The following is a 14,975-nucleotide window of genomic DNA, read 5'->3' as shown; positions in this document are numbered from 1 at the left end:
CCGGCCACTTTAATAGGTACACCATGATAGTAACGGGTTGGACCCCCTTTTGCCTTCAGAACTGCCTCAATTCTTCGTGGCATAGATTCAACAAGGTGCTGGAAGCATTTCTCAGAGAGTTTGGTCCATATTGACATGATGGCATCACACAGTTGGTGCAGATTTGTCGGCTGCACATCCAAGATGCTTATCTCCCGTTCCACCACATCCCAAAGATGCTCTATTGGATTGAGATCTGGTGACTGTGGAGGCCATTTGAGTACAGTGAACTCACTGTAATGTTCAAGAAACCAGTCTGGGATGATTCCAGCTTTATGACATGGCGCATTATCCTGCTTAAAGTAGCCATCAGAAGTTGGGTACATTGTGGTCATAAAGGGATGGACATGGTCAGCAACAATACTCAGGTAGGCTGCGGCGTTCCAGCGATGCTCAATTGGTACCAAGGGCCCCAAAGAGTGCCAAGAAAATATTCCCCACACCATTACACCACCACCACCACCAGCCTGAACCGTATGGATCCATGGTTTCATGTTGTTGACGGCAAATTCTGACCCTACCATCCGAATGTCGCTGCAGGAATCGAGACTCATCAGACCAGGCAACGTTTTTCCAATCTTCTATTGTCCAATTTCGATGAGCTTGTGCAAATTGTAGCCACAGTTTCCTGTTCTTACCTGAAAGGAGTGGCACCCGGTGTGGGCTTCTGCTGCTATAACCCATCTGCCTCAAAGTTCGACGTACTGTGCGTTCAGAGATGCTCTTCTGCCTACCTTGGTTGTAACGGGTGGTTATTTAAGTCATTGTTGCCTTTCTATCAGCTCGAACCAGTCTGGCCATTCTCCTCTGACCTCTGGCATCAACAAGGCATTTGCGCCCACAGAACTGCCGCTCACTGGATATTTTTTCTTTTTCGGACCATTCTCTGTCAACCCTAGAGATGTTTATGCGTGAAAATCCCAGTAGATCAGCAGTTTCTGAAATACTCAGACCAGCCCTTCAGGCACCACCAACCATGCCACGTTCAAAGTCACTCAAATCACCTTTCTTTCCCATACTGATGTTCGGTTTGAACTGCAGGAGATTGTCTTAAACCATGTCTACATGCCTAAATGCACTGAGTTGCCGACATGTGATTGACTGATTAGAAATTAAGTGTTAACGAGCAGTTGGACAGGTTTACCTAATAAAGTGGCCAGTGAGTGTATAGCTCCATTTCAATATTTTCTCACACCCCTACTATATAAATAATAATTAATGGCAAGAATTGTCACTAACTGTTTCAAAAAAAGAAACAAAAATAATCAATCAATAAAGAAATAAGATTACTATACTAATAGCTCATATTTTTTTTGTATGATTAGCATTCAAATTAACAATGTATACACCTGTTATTTATATTTGTAAATTATCATCTGATCAAAAAAAAAAAAAAAAAAAATCACACACCCAAAATCCCTTGTTTTCAGTGTAAATCTACTACAAAACAGTGAAATTATCTGTAGTGCTTCAAGTAAATTTTACCCAGATTTCTTGAAATAAGAAAAATAGCTAACTGAAAATAAGTTTAACAGACTCATTTTAAGCAATAAATTAGAATATTTCATCTTTAAAAAAGCTTTGTATTTCGGAAATGTTCTTAATTCAAGAATAGATATTGTTCAAAACATTATTTTAAAAAGCAAAGTTTTCTTGATTTAGTTGAAAAATTACCAACTTTTAGATGTGTGGGCTTAATAAGATCAAATAGTAATATTTACCTAAATTAAAAAAACAATATGGGGAAAATTATTTGACTAGCCAAAAGAAAAATAGTATCATTAGGACGTTACAAATTCGCAGTGTGGCGCTTAACGCCGTGATTTCAGTCTCAAGAATAGCGTGGTTATAATTTAGCCAGCCATTCTCCGCTCCAATAACTAATATTATTATTTGGAAAAGAGAATATCCTAATGAAAGGTGAGTGCTCAGAGTATTTGTGCGACAGGCTGCAGCCTAATGCTTAGAGGATTAGACTCCTTGGGACTTACTGTTGCCCGCGTAATCCCATTACAAGAATGAATTAAAGGGAAAAATTGCTGACGATTTACCTGCAGCCTGGAGGAGGTCATATCAGACATTGTCTCGCTCCTTCTTAATCCTGAACGCACACTCACACATGCACGCGCGTGCGCACTCTAAAGCTTCGCATATTCTCAGTTACACATGGCCAATTCCATTATACGCAGCTTGTCAGTAGTAAGCACTGATTGAACAATTAAAGGAGGGTCAAGGCCTAAAATGGGTCGCAGGGTAAACACGGTAGCTCAAGTCAGCAGTGTACTGTCCTCTATAGACCTATAAGGGGCATTCGTTGGAGTAATATTGTGAAAAATAACTCGTTCATGCTAGTTTCTTCAAAAATGGCTCGAGGCACATGGTTTGGTGGCCTTGAAGTCTATTTTTGAATGAAGTTTGTTACTAAATGTGTTCCTAAGTCATACAAAAGTGTATTAAAATTGTATTTAGAGAATTTTTATTCAAATTTTGGATTTTTCTTTTTGCTAATTAGCTCGTTGGTCTACGGCTAGGTTCATACCGCACAAATCAGATTTTTTTTCCCCCCCCCGTGTTTTTCCGAGTGAGGCAATAAATTGTCTGTCTGAACAATACATGTCACATCGAAGTGTACCATTTCAAATCTGAATTAGGTCACTTTCGTATCTGGTTTTAAATCCAATCTGGGTCACATTTTTCGAGAATGTGGCTGAGGTCTGAACTGTCAAGTCTCCCAAATCAGAATTTATGTGACCACTCATGATATTACTGTATTGGCCCGAATATAAGACGTTATTTTTTGCATTGAAGTAAGAATGAAAAAGAGGGGGGTCGTCTTGTATTCGCGGTCTAAACATTATACCCATTCATGACGCTAGATGGCGCCAGATATCATTGAAGCGGTGTTCTGTCATGACAAAGCTCAGCTATTCTCAAGTTTAAACAGTTTGCATTATTTTATTGCAATGTTTTTCCTTATTCAGATTTGTTTCAGGACTACAGTTACAGTTAGACTTCACTTTGATGGTTAATGCAGTTATTGCAATTTTGTTGTTTTATCACAATAGATTGGTTTATTTACATTTCAAAAACCAGAAGCCATTCATTTACGAATGTGATTGCACTTTAGTTTACATATTTAAATGTTCAGATTAGGGCTGTCCAAATTTTCACGTTAACGGGCGTTAATTAATTTTTAAAATTAATCACGTTAAAATATTTGACGCAATTAACGCAGATGCGACGCTCAGACAGATTTAAATGACAGTACAGTCAAAAGCTCACTTGTTGTGTTTTATGGAGTTTTGCCGCCCTCTGCTGGCACTTTGGTGCGACTGATTTTATAGGCTTCAGCACCCATCAGCATTGTGCAAGTAATTATTGACATCAACAATGGCGGGCTACTAGTTTATTTTTTTATTGAAAATTTTACAAATTTTATTAAAACGAAAACATTAAGAGGGGTTTTAATATAAAATTTCTCTAACTTGTACTAACATTTTTCTTTTAAGAACTACAAGTCTTTCTATCCATGGATCGCTTCAACAGAATGTTAATAATGTTAATGCCATCTTGTTGATTTATTGTTATAATAAACAAATACAGTCCTTATGTACCGTATGTTGAATGTATATATCCATCTGTGTCTTATCTTTCCATTCCAACAATAATTTACAGAAAAATATGGTATGGTTTGATGGTTTGAATTGCGATTAATTGCGATTAATCACGATTAATTAATTTTTAAGCTGTAATTAACTCGAAAATTTTAATCGTTTGACAGCCCTAGCAGATATTAAGATTTGAATGAGGCAAGATAACATGCTTATTTGTTTCGGATGTACTGTAATTATTTTCTGTCTAAAAATTAATTTGGTTTTCAAAAAGTCTTTTTTCAAACTTGAGTCTTGAAAAAGTGGGGGTCGTCTTATAATTACGGCCGTCTTATATTCGGGCCAGAACGGTAATTTGAATTGCTTAGCAACGGGTGAATTCGCCCGATGAAGTAGTGCTCCCAATGCTCTGTAAAACAACATGAAAATTTTTAAAAATCATTTTCTACTCATCCTCCTACTCAACAACTACTAATTTGGTCTCAATATTGGTAGGGGCCTTATAACAGCATAACTTGCATGTACACTTTTTGTTGGGGACGGGACATTAATAAGACCAAACAGGGGGTCTGGGCTACATTTCTTACAAATATGAACCTAATTAATTGATAAATCAGTATTGACTTCTACTAACTTTCATGTGTATTGGTTCAGGTAATACAACATTTGATTCAAACCTTTGATTTTAAAAACTACTAAAGAAACATTTTGAAGTGCAACTAATGAAAAAAACATCTGAGATAACCAAGGACGAAAAATATGAGGCATACTAGGCTACCCCAAGACTTGAACCAAAGTACTGTCATGTAATTCTGAGGTGTGATATCATTTCACAGATTTTTTTTGTTCATGTTAGTTCATGTTCATGTCAGTGTCCCCATGGAGTGGACCCATTCTTGGATAGCTCCCCATTTTTTATTTTCAAATAAAGGGACTTGCACTCTGAAGTCACCGCGATGCATCACCGAAATGCACAAATTGCAAACAATGATCCAAATGAGGGACTGCTAGCTTGACTTTGTTGCTCCTTGTGGTGACTGGCCTGACCGCAGTACTTTTGGAGGTTAGCAAGTTCACACAGTTTAATGTTATGCTAATTCTGATGGAGGTCGGACTTGCTTTAGCAAAATTAGTGATGTTTCAAGTCATTCAGCCAATCAAATGTGCGTTTGGGGGGAAAAAATGGACTGGCACATTCAGCAAGTCGAGAGGGGGAAATGTAAGTCAGAACATCATGAAAATAATTCATTTAATAATAGTAGGTTCTATCCTTACAACATATAGGAAGTAGGGCTGTCAAATGATTAAAATTTTTATTTGAGTTCATTACAGCTTAAAAATTAATTAATCGTAATTAATCGCAATTCTAACCATCTATAAAATATGCCATATTTTTCTGTACATTATTGTTGGAATGGAAAGATAAGACACAAGATGGATATATACATTCAACATACGGTACATAAGGACTGTATTTGTTTATTATAACAATGAATCAACAAGAGGGCATTAACATTATTAACGTTCTGTTAAAGCGATCCATGGATAGAAAGACTTGTAGTTCTTAAAAGATAAATGTTAGTACAAGTTATAGAAATTTTATATTAAAACCCCTCTTAATGTTTTCGTTTGATAAAATTTGTAAAATTTTCAATCAAAAAATAAACTAGTAGCCCGCCATTGTTGATGTCAATAATTACTTACACAATGCTCATCGGTGCTGAAGCCTATCAAATCCGTCGCACCCAAGTGCCAGCAGAGGGCGGCAAAACTTCATAAAACACAATTAGCAAGTGGGCATTTCACTGTACTGTCATTTAAATCTGTCTGAGTGGGGCATGTGTGTTAATTGCTTCAAATATTTTAACGGGATTAATTAAAAAAATTAATTACCGCCCGTTAACGCGATAATTTTGACAGCCCTAATAGGAAGACAATCTAAATGACCTATATAACTGAAGTCATTTTATAATGCAAATAAGGTTGCTAAAAAGTTAGTGGGGACAATTTGAGCATCCTGAAAAGTTGGTAGTGTTATGTCCCTACCGTCCCTATGTAAACCTACGCCCTTGCTGTCTGTGCTAGCATTTGCCCACTTCCATAGCTCAAGAGTTTCAACATAAATCCAAGGACAGCGACTGCACAGACCTCCATGTTAATTATGCTAGCATAGGTTGGCGCTTCTTTCCTGCGACATATTTTTCTATACCTGTGCTTGCGCGTCACTTTACTCCGCCTGATTTTGTGATCTATCATTGGTCTTCTACACATGGGCGACACTTTTCGGGCAGTGACTGAAAATGGTAATCTGAAAGGGGATGCAAAAAGATCAGATTTGTGCAATAAGAGCTGCGGTATGAACCTAGCCTAAATTACCAAATACATTTCTTCAAAGGTTTATTGTTGATGACTAAAAAAAATATATATATACATATTCATAGGTTTAGGTTAAGTCATTGGTAACGATAACTATTTTTTCATTCACTGATTGGATGGAAGCAATTATATGACTATACTGCTTTATATTGAGTGGCATCCACTTTGGCTGGAATTTAAGTAATCAAAGAAGGTTATTTGTTATAAAATATATACTTGAAATATTTAAATAAACACTGGTAACTTTTAAACCTTTACAAAATATTTTCATAACATTTGTGATGCTATGTAGTCTAAAAATTAGTTGAATGACACCTTTTTTATATCTTGAGGGGTGTCGCCGGCACTAATTAACTTTGAGGAGGGTGGTAGGAACCCTCCCACACACACAAAAAAAACCTACAAATGTGCTGACTACTTTACGCCGTATGTCACTTCCCCCTTTTCCCATTCATTATAAAGATGGAAGTCGAAGCGAAATCTTTCATTCGAATTTGGCAAAGATGGCAGAGCAACAAAAGAGACAAAACGTTTTGTCTGAGGAGGGAGAAAAAAAGCAGGCTACCAGGATATACAGAATCAACATTGGCCCGGCTTTCACTTGCTGGCGTGACGAGTTCGGGTGGGGTTGGAGGGTTAGTCACACTAAGCCACATGGTTGCTAACCGTCATTTGCTATTGTTTAGCCACAACTGGATTCATTACCTTATTACTAATCATCCTTCAGACAGCTGCTGGAAACAAAAATGTTGATAATCCATCTGCATGCGACCGGGAGATTGATTATTGATTGAGTAATGATTTTACGACACTGTGCGGGTGTGCGCTGGTCCTCATGGGAAACGCAGTCTTCCTTAAGGCAAAACGCTACCGCTTTTGTCCACCGGCGTCGCAAAAATCGACCTAAACTGAAAGTTACCAAGTGTTGCTCTTAACATTTATTACCTTTACTGATTAAGCTGGTTGTTGTCAGATGGTTTAAGTTACCAAATATGATTTCCTTTGCAAAACCATTATTCTAGTCATTAGATTTTGAAAAATGTTTTTGAATCGCCATTATTTTTTTTAAAGAGATATTCAGATTGGTCATGGAGGAAGTTGTGGTTCTTATGCCTAATGTTGAGGTGTGTGACATTAATTGACTCAAGTTGAAGTTATTAAATATGTTTTCTTTCCCTAGAAAGTTATCCACGAATATTTTTAAATTACGCAGTCATTGAAGATCCAGTGTACATGATAATTGATAATCATTTACTGATTGGTTCTGAGTAGGGTTGTTCCGATCATGTTTTTTTGCTCCTGATCCGATCGTTTTAGTTTGAGTATCTGCCGATCCCGATATTTCCCGATCCGATTGCTTTTTTTTTTTTTGCTCCCGATTCAATTCCAATCATTCCCGATAATTTTTCCCGATCATATACATTTTGGCAATGCATTAAGAAAAAAATGAAGAAAACTCAGACGAATATATACATTCAACATACAGTACATAAGTACTGTATTTGTTTATTATGACAATAAATCCTCAAGATGGCATTTACGTTATTAACATTCTTTCTGTGAGAGGGCTCCACGGATAGAAAGACTTGTAATTCTTAAAGGATAAATGTGACTTTGTACATTGTGACAAAATATTGCCATCTACTGTATTTGTTGAGCTTTCAGTAAATGATACTGTAGCCATTTAACTGTTTTGCCCAAATGCATGATGGGAAGTGCAACCATGACTGTTCGTAGTGACACCAATTGGTATATCTTCTTTGCGTTGGGAAGTAACATAGGCTGTTAAGGAAAAGATCAACCACTACCGTTTTTCCCCACAATATTTCTAATTGTTGAGAGAGGGATTTTAAGGCTTTAGCCAATTAAAAAGAGGCTCCAAAGACTGCCAAAATTCTCTCCAGTCATTTTACGCCTCCTGTTAGTTCTATATATAGGTAAAACTGCGCCATTATAGATTGTACGCGACAATACGTGAGTGGGTCGTGCAGCGCATGCGTTAATTGCATTAAATATTTCAACGTGATTAATTAAAAAAAAAAAAAAATTACCGCCGTTTACGCGATAAATTTGATAGCCCTACTTTAAGCCAAAACTAAAGACTCTGGATGAATGTAAGACATTTTGTCTGTAACGTTAAATACAATTAGGAAACAATTTAATTGAAATATATATATATATTAAAAAAGGCATGTCCGATATTTTTTTGCCGATTCCGATACTTTGAAATGACGTGATCGGACCTGATCGATCGGCATCCTGATTAGTTATGAGTGGTCACATGGTTAAAGTTCCTTTACATACATTATAAGGTAGGTCTTACCAATTACGTGTATACGCCACAGTCAAAGGTTTTGAGACACTTCACTATCCGGCCGAATGAGAAAGTATTCAAACCTTTGACCAATAGTGTCGTATTGGTTTATTGTTGCGTAAATAGTGAGAAAGGAAAAGATTTCCAAAAGTTCTTTGAATAAAAAAAAAAAAAAAGGATTCCTTTTGAATTTTTATGCAACAAATTAACTTGGCACCTTATTACCGATTTGGGAAAATTTAGTCACAGGCCAAATTCAAATGAGATCAAATGAGTTTTAATCCTGTTTCCAGATTACGATAAGAATTTCATAGATTTGAAGGCTGTTTTGCACCCACTTGGCTACAGATCAATTACAAGAAATTATATTATATAATTCATATTGTGACACAATGTACCATAATTTCATGACAGAAAACAAAAAAAATCGTGTCAATGTCAGATAGATTTTTTTTGTTTTTACGTAAACAGAGATACTTTATAAGGACTCACCTTGGAAATCCAGTGAAAATCTTTGTTTCCGTTCAGACTAAAAAAAATCCAATAAAAAAATCCTGCAACATCCCACCGGAAGCGTCCCGTTTCGTGCGTCAACTCCTTCCCGCCACGCCGGCACACTACCTGCCAGCCTAACTGCCTTAACTAAAAAAGACCTTTTAAATACCGATTGGTTTCATCTCCATTAGCGGGCCTTATCCGCAGCGGTAAGCCCTCCCTTGTCCTGACATCACTGTGATCTCCACGGTCCAACTGCTCGAGTGCACCTTGCAAAAAACTCATGTGTAATTACTGAAGCAGCACTGCTCCTTAAGCGTTAAACCTCTTTGGACGTTTACCTCACTAATCCCTTGTTAGCACTTTAGGCCATAGTTAAGACACCTAAATGCTTAGCTACCTTTTTGCAACGGCAAAACAGGCAAAGACCTCCCGCTCGAATGCCTGATGCCGCGACGCCTTGGAAAATCCGTCTATAATTCTTGCTTGAGTTTTTTGGGGGGGAAGTGTTGCTCTTGTTAGAGTGCTGGTGTGCTGACCCAAACATGCTTGGTGGTCATTTTGTTAGAAATCCTTCTAAATTGGCCGGATCATCGACTCAGACCTCCTAAGCTGACAGTTTGTGCTCACCAGCCGCTTACTGCTAGGGGTCTACAATTTGAGGCATGTTTTCTGGATGGGAACACTGTTGGAGACTTTGTCGGCTGCAGAGTTTCTGCAAATTTAAGGCAACATGTGGAACGTAGTGTGTCTTTCACACAGAAACCATTGACATTGGAAAAATGGAATTGGACCAACAGCTTTGGCAGCCTTCACAGCATTAGGTTGCAATGGATACATGGAATAATTTTTTAAAGACAGGATTTCACAAACTTGCTCCAACATAAAATCGTCTTTATTCAGCTGTTTCACACGTAAGCCAGAGAAATAAAAAATGGTGTTAATAGCCCCCAATAATAGTGTAAGTTGCTGAAGACAGGTGATGTCATTAGAACTTTTGGTAACACTTTATTTGAATGTGTTTTATGACAGTATGATAACTAGGGTTGGGCATCGAGCATCAATGGGATCCGGTTCTAACACTCTGATGCTCCAGTAACCGTTCGAATTTTAAAATTTCGATTCCATGTTTCGATTTGCCTGGTATACCAGACTCACCGATGTTCCAACGATTGAGTCTGGTGACTGTCCGGCGGATCAAATTTCGAAGGCGGAGCAAGCCACAGCAAACAGACAGCGGAGTGGACCAATCAGCGACGGGCAGACGTGACGTTGTTAAAGCGACAAGTAATTAGCATGAGCGGAGAATGGAGAAGTTTATTCAACATGGCTAGTGCAAGCCATGTTGACTGTTGTCAATGACTTGTTTCGATGTGTTTTTGGTACCGTAATTTTAAAAAAATGGTTTTACCGCAGATTGGAACATATTCTCTCCTGTTCGCCATCTGTGTTGTTGTAGACACGACTTTCGGCGTGCAAGAGTGACGTTACTCGTTAAGAACACGTCACGCAAATAAACGAATCTGATTGGACGATTGATTTTGTACCTTGCTCGAGAGGCCGTTAAAGGGCTGGATCCCAGACTATTTCTCACAGTGTTTGAAAAATACAGGGAGAATAGTCTGGCTGTGCCAGGCAAGGTTTCGATGCCCTGACCGCAAAAATTGCTGCCGAAAACCACGAAGAAGCCACATGAAGCGTGTATTGCAACTTGATTACAACCATGGACTCGGTGCGGTGGTACTCAAAAGTTTGGCTCAACTTTACAAAAAAATAAATATAAAAAAACAGTCATATTAGTGCAACATCTGCAACACAACTACTGTATATCATGCAAAGGTGGCTGTACGACCAATATGATTAAACACCTTCATGGAATACAATGCATAGATGAGTGCCGCGTATTTGACACCCTGCGCCAGTCCCAGTGTTGGCGTTAGAATATAACGGCGTACTAACAGCGTTATTTTTTTCAGTATTGAGTAATCTAATTAATCACTTTTCTCATCTTGGCAACGTCGTTACCGTTACTGAGGCGGGAAAGGCGTGCGTTACTATGTTGGTTGAATGACACGAGAAAAGAGAGACGGACTCACGGAGACGAGAGAGCAGAGCAGGAGTGGGGAGGAGGCAAGGGAGTTGTGACGGCGTTGCAAACGCAATGCTTGGTGGCTCCAATAATACCTAACTGTAACCGATGATGCTATGGTAGATATCACATAATATAGAACTAGATGCAAATGACAGACATGGCGGCATTAGCAAACTATGCAATTTATTTCACCCTGCATTTTTTTTTTTTTTTTTTTTTTTTGACCCTGCCTCTCAAAAGCATCAGAATCGGGAATCGTTCGGAACTGGAATCATGACATGACACCTGTCGTGAGCATGAGTGAATGCTTGTGACCGAGTCCTAACCCTAAACACTAGCCCTAACCGGAACTCAAAGCATTAGAGTTGTCCTATACTGACTTTTTAACCTATATCCCGATATTGTACAACTCCAAAAATTCGATACCGATATCAAACACATACTGATATATGCGTGAGTTTAATGTAAAATGGCTTGTATTGTAATGCCCCACAGGATGCTTTAATAATGATAATGCTCACATAACAAATCCCGAGCATTTTAGGCTAGGTTCATACCACAGCTCTTAATGCACAAATCCGATTTTTTCATGTTTTTCCGAGTCGAGTGAGGCATTAAAGTGCATATGACAGGATAAAAAGTTTTAAATAGCATTATTATATGAATTAGAGTCATATTTTGAGATGATTCAACTATACAACAATTTGGCAAAGCTCAGATGACGAGAAATTAGTCTTTTAATCTGCCGTTTAGCCACTCTTGTCGTTATAGCGCTCTAGCGTCCCCAAATGGAGGATGACGTCAGTAGGGTCATAAATTCATCTGATTTAGAATTCGGCCCATTGAGGGGGAATTATTCAGAACGAAGAAAATGCGACGAAGAGAGCTGCAAAATGTCATTTTTTCAATCTATCTACTAAAATATTTATACAGGATATTGTTTTTATCCAAGTATTTTTCCCCAATTGCTAAATAAATGGTATGGTCATGACAAATAACAGTCTTGTGCTAAATGGAATATGAAACATTAAAAATGCATTAATTCAGTAGAAAATGGAACAATTACTCCATAATGGTCAAAACTGTCGACTTCACCTTTAATGTCGCACCTCCTGAACTATATTTAATGCCACCGTAGTTAGTCAGGCTTTTGTCATTTACCTGTCCCAGCTTCGGAGAATGTAAACAAACCAAGAGGCGTGACAGCTAGCCGACATGCTAACACAAACCGAGTGACGTCTCAAAGTCTTATTTTCGCTTTTCGAAGCGAAAAAAATCACACAAAACTACCTCGGGTCATGTCACACGGCGGCGGGGTTGTGGATTGTCTTCGCCGATCGGTAACCCGCCTGGCAACGAGCAAGTTACAGCTCGTCGTTCCCCTGCTGCGGGCAGGAGGGCTCGTTGTTCCTCTGCTGCGGGCAGGAGAGCTCGTTTACCGGGGAAGCAGCTGGAAAATGACCGCCGGACAAACCGGCCGACGTTGAAGGAGCGCGTAGCTACCACATAGCCAACACGAATATGGCGTAAATTAATGCTTAAAAACACGGCGAAGACATAAACAGTGAGAGAGCAGCGTGCAGTTGTTGTGTGCAGCTAACAAGGCAGGATGTGTCTGAGGAGAATTTTTCAACATGTCTATCCGTGATCAAACGTAAATAAATATTCCTTTATTTAAAGCAGTACTTCTCAAATAGTGGGGCGCGCCCCCCTGGGGGGGCGCAGAGCGATGCCAGGGGGGGCGCGTGTGACCTCGGGGAACATGCTTTTTTTTTTTTTCTGCCGTACTGGAATAACGTGTACTTGCGCATCCACTCAGTGGGTGGCAGTGGCGCTCTCATTTTCAGAGTGCGTGCAGTATTTTTGAACTAAGGAAGAGCACTCATCACACAGAAAACAAATATGAAGAGCAGTGCGCCGCCGCCGTCTTCGAAAGCCGTTTTCCGACCGGACTCACTCACGCAGCGACCCACTGTCTTGTCCGGTTCTTACGCCGCCGCCCGATAAGTGCCATTTTCGGCTTGGGATCGTCACGACGACCGCCCTCACCTACGGTTCTACCTCGGCCGCCGAGAATGCGCTTTGTTCGTGCCGTTTGCCTTTTAGCTTTGACTTTTAATACTGTGGGTGATGAGGAAAGACTGTTTACTGTGTCTAAAAATAATTATAGCGGACCGCCAGAAGCCAAATCAATTAAGACGCCACTTAAAGGCATTCGACCCCAATCTCATTGATAAGCCGCTTGATTGTTTTTCAGCGAAAACGTGCCGAATATTGCCAACAATCGTCCTGCTTTGTCAGTGTTATATCAGTAAACCAGTGAGCATTGTTAGCATGCTCATTGCAAAATGACTCCACACCATTGCAAAGGAGGTAATACTGAGTGTGAGCAGCAAAAATAAAAACTGTCCTTCTGTCCAAGGACACTCTTTTTTTCCTTTATTCATTTTTGTTTTTTCGGTCAAATTTTTTGGCATATTGTCCTCATGAGTGAATGTTTCTAATCAATTTGAATTTGTTATTATTTACTGATTTTATTACATTTTATTTTTCTGTATCAAATGGTCAAAAATGTACCTTGAGTATATTTTTACAGTTTGAATGTGACTTTTTTTTTTTTTTAAATTCAGGCAAATTGATGCACGTCAAGTCTTCTCTGTTACAAACAAAACAATGTTAATAAAGTTATACTTTATTATAAGTTGATCTGTTACTTTTTTCTTTATTAGAAAAAAAGGACACAATATTAGGCAGATGCGTATTTATAATAGTAATTTTACAGACAAATAATACTATTTACAGCGGCGGCAGAGAGTTTGGGGGGGCGCGAAACATTTACGTCTTGCTTGGGGGGGGGCGTAGCAGAAAATAATTGAGAAGCACTGATTTAAAGAAAGTTTGTAGTGTTTACTTTGTAATCGCTGTATTCGAGGCCATTTTTAACACAAAGTTGCAACTTCTGATGGGGTGGAAAATTTCTACAGAACACTGGATACACGAAGAGGGCAATAAGCCGAGTATAGCGCTCTTCCGGTGGTGCGACAAGCCGCCGGTCATCGGCCGAGTGGCATTCTCAGTGGACAAGGAGCATGTCAGCCACAGACCACAAAATGCAAGCCACCTTCATATTAGAATGTGTGACATGATCCCAGTATTTGACATTCTACAAAACACGATGTTTACTCACTTCCTCTTAAGTCCAATGGTCCCACAGTTGTCGCACACTTGCTTTGGCTGATCTCGGGGTGAACGGGAACGTTCTGAAACCAAAAAAGGCTCACAACCCTCCCCCTGGTGCAGCTACAAAAGCCTGCAGCCGTTTGGCTGGCGTGATGGAAAAAATAAACAAATTAATCCGCAAAATCAGCTGAAATCGCAGTCCATCTGCATGCTGTAAAGCAATGCTGTATTGAGATGCTGACCCGGGTGACGTCACATTCGCATTCGTCCTAAACCCGAGACTGAAGCCGGAAGTCACTCATTTTCATGGCGCGGGATTAAAAAATTTAATACATAAAACGAGCGCTTCCACACACATCCAAGCGATCTATTTGATTCAGGAGAATAAAACATTGTGTGAAATATGAAATAAACATGCTTTTTGGTGCCATACGCACTTTAACTTGACAGTCTGAATGGGAAAAGTTGCATAAAAGTTGACCATTTCAAATCTGATCTAGGACCACTTTCGTATGTGCTTAAAAATCCGATCACGGGTCACATTTTTCCAGAGTGTGGCTGCGCTCTGAACTGTCAAGTCTCCCAAATCGGCATTCATGCAGCAATTACGTCAGCAAAGAGCAAGAGGCACGGAGGACATCAGTGTTAAAGTTGTACATTACCGTTAGCGCCTAGCTTAAACTCTGCTTTTTGGTAAGAAGCGGGCTTGATAACAGTCTTTAAAAAAATCAAATGGGGATAATAAAGGCTAACCCTGAGAATACTCGGTTTTCTTTCTGTGCTCCAAATGACAGTGCATCAAAAGATGCTTGTATTTGCTATTGCCCATCATAGCTAAAATCTGTTGTAACTCCCTCACACGGAGAAA

General features: G+C 39.2%; 1 protein-coding gene across 5 annotated transcripts in view; it reads right to left on the bottom strand.

Annotated features, from left to right (window-relative positions):
* The window catches only part of samd7 (sterile alpha motif domain containing 7), a 104,340-nt gene that overhangs the window by 15,821 nt on the left and 73,544 nt on the right, over positions 1–14,975 (bottom strand). For 2 of the 5 annotated variants that reach the window (XM_057857961.1, XM_057857964.1), the window contains exon 1: positions 2,091–2,237. The exons of 1 other annotated variant lie outside the window; for it this stretch is intronic. The gene's annotated coding sequence lies outside the window, so the exon portion shown is untranslated. Of the gene's footprint in view, positions 1–2,090; positions 2,238–8,832; positions 9,084–14,975 lie in introns of those variants that run through there. 2 more of the 5 variants (XM_057857965.1, XM_057857962.1) reach the window with 2 other exon arrangements.

The sequence above is a fragment of the Corythoichthys intestinalis genome, chromosome 14 (genome assembly GCF_030265065.1).
Source record: "Corythoichthys intestinalis isolate RoL2023-P3 chromosome 14, ASM3026506v1, whole genome shotgun sequence".
Taxonomy (NCBI): domain Eukaryota; kingdom Metazoa; phylum Chordata; class Actinopteri; order Syngnathiformes; family Syngnathidae; genus Corythoichthys; species Corythoichthys intestinalis.
This window is presented reverse-complemented; position numbering and strand designations above follow the sequence as displayed.